The following is a 13,141-nucleotide window of genomic DNA, read 5'->3' on the forward strand; positions in this document are numbered from 1 at the left end:
TCCTGGGATACCAGGCTGCTTTTAATAAAGGGAATATTGCAATATTGTCCTCATCTTAGAGGACAAACCAATATACAAGGATGGCTCTGACTAACACAACGTGCTCTCACAATTAGAGCAGCAGAGCACTGAGGAGCCACAGGCCCAAAGACATTATATAAATGTGTATTTTGGAACAGCCTCACACTCTGGTTGAGGGTTTGGATCAGGTTAACGTTGTTTTAGAGCTCAGTTGCAGCAACTCTGAGTGAGCGCCCCAGCCAAGTTCAGCCCGTCCCGCCTTCCAATATCTTCACCAATGCACCAGCTCTCTCTGTAGCTCCAGGGCGCCGCACTTAACCACGGAGAAACAAGAGCAGAGATACTAAATATACCCCCAGTGACTCTTGGGTAATCAGAGTCTTCTGTCGCCCAGAGAAGTCTCCGACTAATTGCACTCTGATTAGACGAGCTGCCAAGTCTCTCAGTGAAAGGCGTGGAGAGCCTCCCTCGTGCTGCTACACTGACATTGTCTCCATGAAGACACAAAATAGAGCAGATGGAGTAAAGTCAAGCAAAAATATACAAGATGCTGACCTCTGAAATGTCCCGGTCTAAAATGTCCTTAGACGGTTGTGTTCCAAAATTCCAGATTTCTACGTGGTCATGCCGTTTTTTTTTGTTTTTTTTTACAGCAATACAACTTTAAAAACAGCCCCTTTTTAAAAAATCTAACAACTTTAGCTATACCATTTAAGCTTCCTTTACAAGCATAACAATTAGCCCTGCGTTTACACCATCTTTCATGCTGCCGGAGTCAGGGGGAAAGAACAGAGACGCTCCATAGCAGCCCGTGCGTTTTAAAAAAAGATCAAATGAAAGTGAATTTATTAAAGACAGATATAAATATGATTCTCATCCCCCGCCTGATCTACCTCCCTCCCGCTCCAACTTAGAGGATTCTGTGCTAATTAGAAATGTGTTAAAATCACAAAGGAGGGAGAGAGGAGATCATACGGTATTAATGAACAGAGACAGAGGGATATCATCCAATCTCCATCTCGATCTTCATCTCATTTCTCTCCCTGTGCACACACACTCCCCCCTCTCCCCTTTTATCTGCCTTTGTTTTCATCTCTTCTCAATTCCCCTCGCAAACTTTGTTACTTTTTTTTTTCGTTCCCTTTTGTCTTCAGCCCTCTTCCCTTTTGTTCCCCTACAGATTCATTGATTATCTATTTTTTATCTCTCTTTTTTCCCCCCTTCTCCCTTTACTCCCCAGTCCTTCGGCAGTGCCAGCGCTCCATTAGGCAGCTGTGTTCGGGTTGGCGTGGTTGGAGGCCTGGCGCTGTGCCGCTCTCAGAGTGTCTCAGCAGCCCTCGCCCATCCGTCTGCCCACCCAGCCCCATGGTCCTTAATTAAGGAAAGCTCTGTTGTTTTTTGTTTACCGGCCTGTTATATGCTAATCCAGCGAGCCCTTCGTGTTCATGCCCGTCTTTCCTCGATGTCTGCTTGTTGCCCTCTCAACTGAGCGTATCATCTCAACAGCAACGACCCGGAGTCAGGTCTGATAGTCTGTGTTCTCATGGGTCAGTTCACAAGTACAGCAACATATTTTCTACCTGACCTCTAGCGGTATCTAGCCATACAAAGAGTGTATCTGTTCCGACGATCTGTCCCCATCCTTATACGATGGAGATGAATGTCATTTAATTTGTGGCGCTGACAACTTCTAAATATTGCATTTAAATAATTCAACAGCAACATTTCAACAACAGTATCTCCACAGAACATTTCTATAGGGACTATTTTTAATAGAGACCAGTTCACAAGCGTGCACCATCAATACATTATCCAGCATACTCCTGTGTTTGTGTTTGATGAACATTGATATGACTTTAAGAAAACTAAAATAAATAGTGTATCACCCTGCAGCCCTCTCCAGCTTCTTGTCTTTGGTTAATTAGTTCTGTTTGAATTTAAGTGTAGGTTTTCCGATTAGTTTTGTCGGATCCTTGTGTGTCGTTCATCATTAGTTCTGCTCTGTTTTGCCCTGTTTGGATCATCTTCAATTAAAGACATTTGCTGTTCTAAGTTTCTCCCTCTTGCGTTTGGGTCAACGCTGCCCTGCCTTCCGTGGTAGCATAAGCTCAATATGATGATATGATGAGATGAAATGAACAAATTGTGTTCATATGACATAACCAGAATGCTAAACTGGTTTGCCCAATTAAGCTGACCTATTTAAATACCGGTCAATGTCTTCTAGAAATTGCTAAGCATGACACCCTCTCAGCTGGACATGATTAAATATAATGATTAATGACTAGTATGGTGTTTGTAGCTCCAGAATACCCCTCACCTGTATGTTTGTATTAAGAGATACTGTTTGATTTGAGCTTTTACGGAAGGTAAAATGGGTCATAAAAATGTATTTTCTACTCATAAAAATAAATAAATAAACCTACACTCCTGCTAAAGCAAACTGCAACTTGTAAACTGTGTAACGACGCAGCTTTAAAAGACTCTCAACTCTCGCCTCTCTGTCTGCCGTACTCGCTCTAACCTTTCCTGTCACTATGAATTATGGGAAGAAGACAAGCAGAGGGAAAAGGCAGCTCTCTGAAGAGGAGGGATGAAAGAGGGAGAGATGGGAGAGAGGAAAAGTTGGAGGGGAATGAAGAGAGGCAGTCAGATCACGAATCATGAAAAACGGTTCAGGGAGCAAAAGAGAGGAGAAAAGGCAAGAGGAGATCATAGAGCGATCATAGGAGAGCGCAGAGATGAACTTTATTTTGTCTGTCAATTAGAGGGCTAATTTCTCTCTGGCTGGGCTCCAGAGAGAGGCGGCTTTAAAGTGGAGCTCAGAGGGATAATAAGGGGCTCTGGGACCATTCTGCTGCTGTCGCTCACTATCCCAACATTGGTATAACAAAGGCACTGCATAACCTAAACAACATGGAGGGTCTACAAGTGGGCTTCCCAGGATTACTGGGCTTCATAAATAAATGCAGATTAGACCACAGACCCCAATTTGATGAAGATTTACCCCAGGGAATCCCATTATGGGAAGAGTCCTGCTGCTGTGTTGGTGCACTCAGGAACTGCTTGTGAGAGTGACAACAAGAGAGACTTTCTTAGTTAAAAAATAAAGATTGCTATATTTCCCGGGGTGAACAATTCCATCACTATCACCACCACCGGAGTCGCTTGTATAGGCGTGAATGTGCTTGAGTGTGTGTGCTTCTGTCTTACGACCTCCCGTGCTTGTGTTTTCAAAAATATATATTATTGACTGCTTTACACCACCATTGCATCATCATTACCCATTAACTGGTTTGTAATGGCAATTGTAATGGTGATTTGGCTTTTGTGTGTGACTAACAGCTAACAGAATTAGCACACAGTTGACTATGTCACTGGCTTTTAATTTGTTTTGTCTAAATTTGGTCTTTTAATTTAAGTTATGGCGTGGCTTTCCCAAAAAACATGGTATGTACACGTATGCTTGGCGTTTGTGTGGTTAAGGTTGTCATTATTTGCTTTTGCTAAGATATTTTATGTTTGCAGTCATTTTGTATTGCTAAAAAGCACATTGACCAAAATGTCACCATCTAGAAGCTAACTGTAATGATGTAGCAAGCTTGTGATCGTATCATGTATAAAAGAGGAGTTTGTTGGGAATATCCACCTAAGACTTGAAAATGAAATGTATGAATTAAGAATCAATATGAATACAATTACAATATATTCACTCACTGAAAAATGAAGCTTTCTCAACTATTGCAAATGTCAGCAAACATTTAACGTTTCAATTACTGTACCTCTTCCAATGATGTGAATACCACAAGAGGATGGTATTCATATAGACTATTCTTGTGAACATGTAACCCATTTAAAAGCATTAAGAGTCACTTAAACAGGCTTTGTTGTGGAGCACTTGCTGAGACAGACCGAGGCTGTCGGTTTTTTTGGACAGTCTCCATGAATGTTCTGCAGCTCTGCAACCATGGATAATGGTGAGAACCAACATGGAAATGTGGAGTGACCATATCGAGAGAACATTGGTCACAGTGTTATATGAGCTAAACCTGTGTCCATCGCTATATTTAAATCTCATGGTTTTAGTCTGACAATCTCCAGGGTTTTGACCCCTCAGCGGGTTCATACAGTCCAGGTTTCAATAGCTTGTAAAACGAGCGGGTATTAAAACAACTGAGAGGGCATTCAGATTCAGACAGGCACGCAGACAAAGATTAGTTATAATTCCTCAAGATGGGATTAAAATGACAGAAGTAACACACTCATCCATAAAAAAACAGACACATTTTTAAAACAGCGACTGTATTAGTTAAACCAAAAATCCAATCAGTCTAAAACAATATTGGTCTTTATTCAAGTGTTTAACTTTAATTATAACAAGGAACATTGTTCATTTAGATGAGTTGTGAGAGGGCAACTCTATTTTAAAAGTGAAGAGATTTTTTACACTATAGTTAAATGTGTGAGAAAGTGTTACAACAGAGGTGTCTTGCAGTTCATGGTGAGCATCTTGACCCCTCAGCTACATGAATTTATTTTGTATCTAAATTTAAAACTCATTTTGAACTGAAAATGAGCATGTGTCACAGGGTGATGGTGTTTATTTGCACACAACACCACCATGGCACAGGCAAAGACTCCGCTAATGGGAAAATAACATGCAAAGATAAATTGAAGTTTAGAAAACCTTATCAATCCGGATGAGGTTTCAAAATAGATTGCTGATCACTGTGCATTGTCCTGTGTTTTTTCAGTTGCTGTAAGATAATGAACAAAGCTAAAGAAATAAGGGGAGCAAGACACAGATGGAGATAATAAACAGTTGAGAAACATCCTTCATTCCACCCTTGGAGGGCTACTTCAGTTTGTGTGTGTGTGTGTGTGTGTGTGTGTGTGTGTGTGTGTGTGTGTGTGTGTGTGTGTGTGTGTGTGTGTGTGTGTGTGTGTGTGTGTGTGTGTGTGTGTGTGTGTGTGTGTGTGTTGTGTGTGTGTGTGTGTGTGTGCGTGTGCGTGTGCGTGTGCGTGTGAAGTGATCTTAATTGAATATTGATAAGTGAGGCGAGCACACGGGGTAAACAGCTGTGACTGGTACTTCATCATATGTGTGTGTGCATTACTCATTATCAGGCCCAGCTGGTCCTCCGAGATGAGTCACCAGACAGTGACCACACACACATACACATACACACACACATACACACACACACACACACACACACACACACACACACACACACACACACACACACACACACACACACACACACACACACACACGCACATAGACTCACACTTATTACAGTAATTGACAAACAATTTTGACAGAGATCAAAGTCACCAAAATTGTGTCGAGAGAAGGAGAGGGATTCCCCGGTGGCTTTGTTGTTTGTTCAGTAAACAGTCCTCGGAATATCTGATTTATTCACCACAACTTTCTCTCTTTTTGTCCCTGGGAGGGGTCGCTACCTACTGTAAGGTGGGCTAACATCTTCATCATGTTGCCTTGACAACAGAAGCCATCATCTTTGTCAGACACAGAGCCTTTATGAAGATGGATTTAGAAATGACTGGCATTTGTTTGGGTGGAAGGAAGAAGTGTAGGTTTGGAGGCTTTACAGCTGCGTCGCAAGTAGCCTAGCAACCACAGGTGATGCTATGGTGGCCGTCCATGGGAGATTAATGAGTTTATTGACGAAAGCAACAGTTATTGTTGGAGATTTTTTATTATTTAGGCCTAGTAGACCTGCTAGCGAGAAAAAGGAGTAACATAATCATTTTTGTCACATAGATTGTCCATGTTGTGATTTTATTCAGCACACAGGTAATGGGGGAGTGATCACTTTTAAGGATTCCCTATTATGCTTTTTGGGGTTTTCGATTAATTGGTTAAATTATTAATATTGTAAAACGTGTTGTTGATACTTTCCCTCAGTTGATTCTCCAATACATTCCAGAACTAACAAAATGTACAATCTTTCCCTCTCATCATATCTTCATTGTTGTATTCAATGAAAACAAAAATTACCACCAAAAAGTAAAAAGAAACAGCGCTGCATTCAAACAACATAAGGTTCTCTGTTGGTGGGCTAACAACAATTTTGTATTGCCTTTCACCACATCAAAGTTGGGACTATTCTGCATATAGCGCTCTGCACGCAACTGCAGTAATTTCATGTTTTATTCCATCTTATCATATTGCTATCTTTTATTTCATATTATTTTCAAATCTTATTTTATCCGGCTTTGTTTTTCTTTCACATGTAAAGCATTTTGAATTAATGAAAGGCACTATGCAAATAAACTTGCCTAGAAAAACTGGAAGACAGAATATCTTGAACGCATTAAAATGGTTTGACGTGTACTCCAATGAGCTGCTTTTATTAAATGAAATACCCTGACAGGGTTGATTTGTTTGTGTGGGTTACTTGGACACAGTGCTGTCTTGTTTCATAGCCCTGACTAGCTTCATATTTTTGTCAAACCCGGTTGACTGGTAAGAGAAGTGCAAAAAAAAAAGCATATACACTGAAAGAATGGCATGATGCAAAAAGAGGAAGATATGGATGGACCACAAATACATGTTTTGTGTTGCTGAAGGATGTGGGCTGAGAGAGATTCTTCTCCTGAATAGAGCCAACATAGTCAAACACACACACATAAATACGTCTGCCGTAAGGATTAGGAAAGCTCTGATATCCCTCAGGCTTTTTTTATATCCACTGATGGGATATGGTACATTTTCTGCATTTCACACAACATCCTCAGCCTGGTTTATTATGTGGAACACAGGCAGCACAAATTCTGAGTCAATACTGTCATGCTTCCTACGTAGAGTCTGAATTCTGCCAGAGATGGCCCAATAAACACTGCTGCTGCAACGTGAATCACCTCCTCACACGCACTGAGGATAAAGTGTGAGTAATGTCTGTGTTTATATTTCATTCATTTGTTTTTTAAAGTGGAAGTGTGACTTTGCAGCATTAATGGATGTTAAAGCAAGAAATCACTCTAACCCCATGAATTGGTTGCTTTTAGGATATGATGCATGCGTGTCACCAGCATGTGACGTTATAATGCCGTTTCCCTCCGACCTATTTTCAAGTAATTAGCATTAGCTAAGTCTGCACCCTCCTGCAGATTTTTACATTTTGATAGACAAATGCACCATACAGGTTTTTAAAATAAACAATGGACATTAAGAGCTCTCTGTTTTCTTTGCGTTTTGTGATGAATCAATGCAGACAATGCTGGTTGGCTATATTAAAGCCGTACAAAGATTTTGAGCGCTAGCCAATAGAAACGCGAGTGTGACTTTGTGATGTCGCTATGATACGGAAGTAAACAAAGGAGTCCAATCAAGGCTTTTCAGGCAGGGGGAAAAGTGAACTTTGGGATTTTAACCTTTTCAGTTCTTTAAAAAGCTTTATATGGGTCCATCCCACATTGATCCATAACAAAAGGTAAAGAAAACAGACTAAATATATTTTTGTTCATTCCATTTTGTGCTTTTGCCTCTGCACTACAAAACCCATGATGCAACAACAAACAGGTCAAATATTTATGTGGTTGGAGGGAAACTCACCTTATCTTTGAGATGCTTCTGTATTTCAAAAAGGGACATGGGAGTGTTCTGTGGACAACGCCTGAGAGAAACAGACAATTCAGTTAATTAATGTTAAACTGATGCCACCAAACGCCTCTAAATGCAGAAGCAGCACGATATTTCTTTGTTTTGGAAAATGTCTGCTGTGCTGGAGAAGATTAGTGTGTGTGTACCTGGCACTGCTGCAGGCTCTGTGGGCCGTGGGAGCTCGGCTGAACCTCCTCAGAAACTGCATGTAGTCCACTGTTCCACTGCTCCTCTCCCACACCTGCAGCAGACAAAAACACGTAAACAAGTGGTGCCACATACTCAAAACACAATGGCGGTGATGATGATGAAAAGCAGGAAACATCCAACAACTAAAGCCAACTCCAAACTTTTCACTTTCTGCGTCTGTGATAATAGCACATATAATGTAGTCTCCTTGGAGACAGTAAGAGCAGCGTGGTGATGTGGCTGGCTGGCGTCAGGTGGGTTGAGCAGTAATTTTCAGGACGAGGCTGTTTGGGGAATACACTAGGTGTCTTTTCACTGGAACGGGGCACACCTGGGAAATGCATCCGCAAGCTTTTGTTCTGACCTTGTGCTGTTTTACACACATTAACACGCATGGACACACACACTTAAAACTGGTTAAAAAAAAGTTGGCACATACCCAAACACACCAAATCCGATAACTAGTTTTTCCGCACACACATTTAATCAAGCAGACAAATACTTGGCACGCACACATGTATACCTATTTTAGTGGCTCATAATCAAAGTACAGTCCCTGTTGCCCTGCCCTACATCCTTCCATGGTGTAATCCAGTGCAGTGGTCCCCAGCCGAGCTCCTGGCATTGAGTCTTATTATAGACACCACACCGTCCAATTATCACTACTATCAGCAGCCACAGAGCGTAATACACACCTCCCACCCCCCAGGCTCTCCATGCTCTATATACCTGTGACAGCGTTGTTACACCTGCAGTTCAGTTTGAGGCTGAAGGTGAGACAGAGGTCAGTGACTGATCGTTTGGAGGGCAGGGGCCATAAGATGCCTGAATGGCATCAGCTTTGCATAAAATAAAATAAATTGTTAAAGACGCCCTATTATGCTTTTTGGGGTTTTCCCTTTCCTGTAGTGTGTTATGTAGTTTATTGTGAATGTAAATGGTCTGCAAAGGCTACAATCCCAAAGTTCCCTGCAGAGGGGGTCACACTCCAAACCACCTGAAACACCTCTTTTTTTACTTCTGTAACATATTGACATCCCTATGTAACACTTGCGCTTCTATTAGCTAGCGCTCCAACACATACGTGATAGGCTGAGGAGCGGGACATCTCTAAGCGGTTGACCAATCAGAGCAGACTGGGCTCTTGTTACAGACAGAGGGTGAAAAGAGGTGCTGCAGCAGGCAGTATGATAAAAAGAAAGACCTTTTTGAACATTAAAGCATGTAGCGGTCTACATGTCACAGTAGAGACACAATATGAACCTGAAAAGTATCATTATACTCTCCAAGGCATGGTCTGCAGAGACGACACAGGTGTGTATATCTGTATGATTCTGTGTTGTACTCGTCAGTTATGTTGACAGTCTCAAAAAGAGAGAATTAAGCAAGCAAGGACACTGATCTTGAGCTCTGGTGATGCAGGGTATTTCTGTCTTTTTCTCTCATGAGTATGGCTGCCTGTCACCGGCTTCTTCTTTATCATCCGATTTGTCAGAAATGATTGTCATCATCGACCCTCCCTCCTCCCCATTAATCTGTACTTATTGTGACTTTTCATTTACAAACCTATCTATTGCGTATTTAATAAGTGATCAATATTAAAACCAAAAAAGGGTGTGATGGATGAGACCATGTAGATAAATAAAGAATGGAAAAAGAAGAGAAGAGTGGGGGTGGGGTTGTCGGGTTGCTTGTGTCACCTTGCTCCCCCAAGCACAAAGCAACTTCCACATAAAAGTGTCACCAGAACAACAGCTGCTACTCCAGTGATAGTACTTTAAAGTAAACTTTCGACAAGTCTACACGCACACACTCGCACCCGCACAGTGTCTTTAATGAATAAGACGGTGAGTGGGAGAGGTGGGCGAAGGAAGGAAGTGGGGTTTTGTAAGGGGGGTGGGTTTGGGGGGAGCACAAAGTGCTGATATTATGGGAGGAAATCTGTGTGGGAAAGACAGGCAGTCAAACTGTCAGGCGTGAGCGCTGAGACGGAACAAAGAGAAACAGTGGAGACGATTACAGTGGCGTAGCGTGGAGTGACAGAGGCATCGTGCACACAGATGAAGATAAAGGGAAAGGGGGAATTACGCCGCCATGCACGGACCCCAAACACACCACACACACATTCATGCTCGATTGATCAATGCCATAGAGGAGAAGCATCCGGATACAAGCGCTCAACATTCTCATTAGACCTAATGGATGCAGTGACGACTTTAAAATCCTACATCACCAAGCTATTGTAGCCCAGAGGGTTTTTTCTAATGTATTCCTTCATTTGGCTAAACATCTGCAAGCTGCATGTGATATAAAATATAAAAAATAAATCAGTGGACTACATCATAAGGAAAAACTGAAAGCAGCCAATGCAACAGAGGTGCAAACAAATAACATGTGCTTCAACAGCTGCCAGATTCACTTCTCCTCTGACCAGTCTCCACGGCCACGGAGCATCATTTGTCAATGTCAGATTCCTGGAAGACATAAAACAGAATCTTCTACTGCCATCTTCTGGATGTTACCTCACATAACAGCACACAGTTTGTAGGCTCAGCCTTTTTGAGCCTCTCATTTGCCCAGATACCATTAGCTCAAACTGGCACATTAGGGACATTTGGATACCTCCAAAATGTACTCCATCAATCGGAAAACACTGTCAACAGAAAAACATTGTCTTTTTTTTTAGGAATAAAATGTAATATAAATCAGGCTTTCAAAGGATATAAAAACAAACTCCTATATAAATAAGAAAAACACTTTTTTTTGTTTGTTTAATGCCTTATGTTTAAATGTGCATTTGCTTATAATAGCTTTTGGTGCATTTAAGAGAAATCAAAAATACATTTTATGGCATTACAGGCAAAAAATTAAACCAAACCCTCAAAATAAAAAAAGTCATTGCATCTTAAGTTGCTAATAACACTGCAAACAACCACATGCATCCAGATCAGGAAGTCTGAAACCCAAGGAGTTGCCCCTAAGCTAAATCTTCAATAACCGATGGGTTCCAGGATGCCCGGCTAGGACATGTACGTAGAAAAAAGCTCCTCACCTCATTGAGGCCAGTCAGGAGCTGGGTATCACTGACAGGAAGCAGGCTCTTCAGGACTTGTCTGAACTCCACTCTGCTCACCATCCCTGTGCCATGACCGTCCACTGCCATGAAGGCTGACTTAATGTTTGCCAGTCTCCCGAGTCCCGAGGACAAGAGGTTCAACCCGCTCCAGGGCAAGCTGCTGGCCTGGATGCACTGAAGGGTTAGATATCGAATAAATATCGAATGTCACTTTTAAGCTACTTTATGGAAATGTAGATAGAGAAGCTATTTTTAAAAGCCATTAGTTATAACCAACTCTTCCTTATTAGAAAGTGGAAGCAAACGTCTTAGTATTTAAACACCAGGCCAGGCAATAATCATAGGGCAGAAGACCTAATTGATAAATGTAAAACTATGAAATAATAATAATGCTCTAAGAATAAAATACAGGAGAGCTAGTTGAAGTACAGTAAGGAAGAACCTCTTACCTCCGTTTGTGTGTGTCCATGTCTTCCTGTATCCCCCACTTGTATCTGTTCTCATGGCGGAGTGTGTGTTATTTCTCAGAGTAGATATGGACTGTGAACCGAGGACCAGTTGTCCCAGTCATGGATTAAGAGGCAGAAGCTTGGTCATACTAGGAGGAATTTGTAATTGTGGGACATAGGCAGGAGCAGGACAGGAGGCTTAAACCACAATGGTTAGAGACTGGTTGCTAGCACATGAACATGACCTCTCTCTCTCTTTGTCTATGTGTGTGTGTGTGTGCGTGCGTGCGTGCGTGCGTGCGTACGTGTGTACGTGTGTGACACTGTATTTAACTGAACCATTCAGACTTGTTTTGTTGCCACAGCTCACTATTGTCAAACCTATCACAATGGATGCGAAAAACGAATTGTGTACTTTTCTTTAACATGTGCAATGGCATTACAGATATGTCATGAAAACAACTAAAGAGACTGGGTAGAAGAGTTACTAAGTACTGTTAAAAGGTTACGGTTTTTACACAGACCGGGCATAAAAGGTGTGACCCACACACCACCACGAGGTACCGACATCATCATCATTTCAACTTTTCCCCTGTTTGTTTGTGTGTCTGCATGTTTTGTTGTCTTAAAAAAAGACTTTAAAAAGCTGAATGTTTTAAAAAGTACAACATATTTTGAAAAATGTGAAAGTTTCCCATCATGTGCTGAAAAGGCTGAATAGTTTGATATTTGAATGGTTCCTGCAGCTGAAATTAGGCTGAAGGAGTTAAATAAAAATATTAAATGTAAGCAGTAGTGAATGAATGTTTACAAACACCTATGTGTGTAAACCCAGAGATCAAAGGTTACCATGGTGACGACTTATGACGATTTACCAACTGGGACTCATCCACTGAGTCCCATTAAGAATGCATTGAGGATTATATCTGACAATTTTGCCACCTGTTCAAAGACTATGGCTCCTATAAAAAAATTACCAGACCGTGAGCATCAGGGAACCCCAATGCACTGATATATATGTTTGTTTTTTTGGTTTTGTGTGTAAAATGTGGACATGGGAGCAGTTTGTCTAAAGTGTACTTCTCTCTGTTCTGAAGAGAGTTCCGGAAAAATTTAACATGGGAATCAATTGGGAGCTAGGTGGACTTTTTGTCTCTTCATGCCCTCAAGAGGCATTTTGTTTAATTTTCTTTCTTAATTTTTTAGAATTTTCCAACCTAGGAGAGGTTTTCCTACGTTTTTCATGAAAAAATATGTCTGAGGAGTGTAGGGTTTGGGAATTATGGCAAGTTTAAAAAAAAAATTGGGGAGAATTTCAAAGAGATCAAAGCACTCTAGACTTAACGAGCTGCTCCATCCACACTAATGATACAATCTGAAAAAGGCCTCTCCAACAAGCTCCAAACTAAGTTAAATATCTCAAAAAGTGTAAAAGATATAAAAAATCAAAATCAATTTTGCATAGTTCAAGGTGTTGTGATCATTTTAAAGTTGGAATTAAGTGTCTAGCTGAAAGTATGTGGAAGGAGTAGCATTTGGCGCAAGGTGTAGGAAAAGAGGATTTGAAGGCTCCTCCCATTGACTTCCATGTTAAAAAAAGAGTTTAAAAAGCTGAATATTTCAAAAAGTATAACATATTTTTAAAAAGTTGAAGGTTTCCCATCGATTCCTGAACAGGCTGAATAGTTTATTATTTGAACGGTTTCTGTAGCTGAAAGTAAGCTGAAGTTATGGAGAGTCAAAGTATTGGCTGAAATAAGAATAAAGATTTAAAGT

At 41.1% G+C, this 13,141-nt stretch overlaps 1 pseudogene; it reads right to left on the bottom strand.

Annotated features, from left to right (window-relative positions):
* LOC117547144 overlaps positions 1–11,513 on the bottom strand; it is a 30,516-nt pseudogene extending 19,003 nt beyond the window's left edge.
* Positions 11,514–13,141: the final 1,628 nt, after the last annotated feature.

The sequence above is a fragment of the Gymnodraco acuticeps genome, unplaced genomic scaffold (genome assembly GCF_902827175.1).
Source record: "Gymnodraco acuticeps unplaced genomic scaffold, fGymAcu1.1, whole genome shotgun sequence".
NCBI lineage: Eukaryota > Metazoa > Chordata > Actinopteri > Perciformes > Bathydraconidae > Gymnodraco > Gymnodraco acuticeps.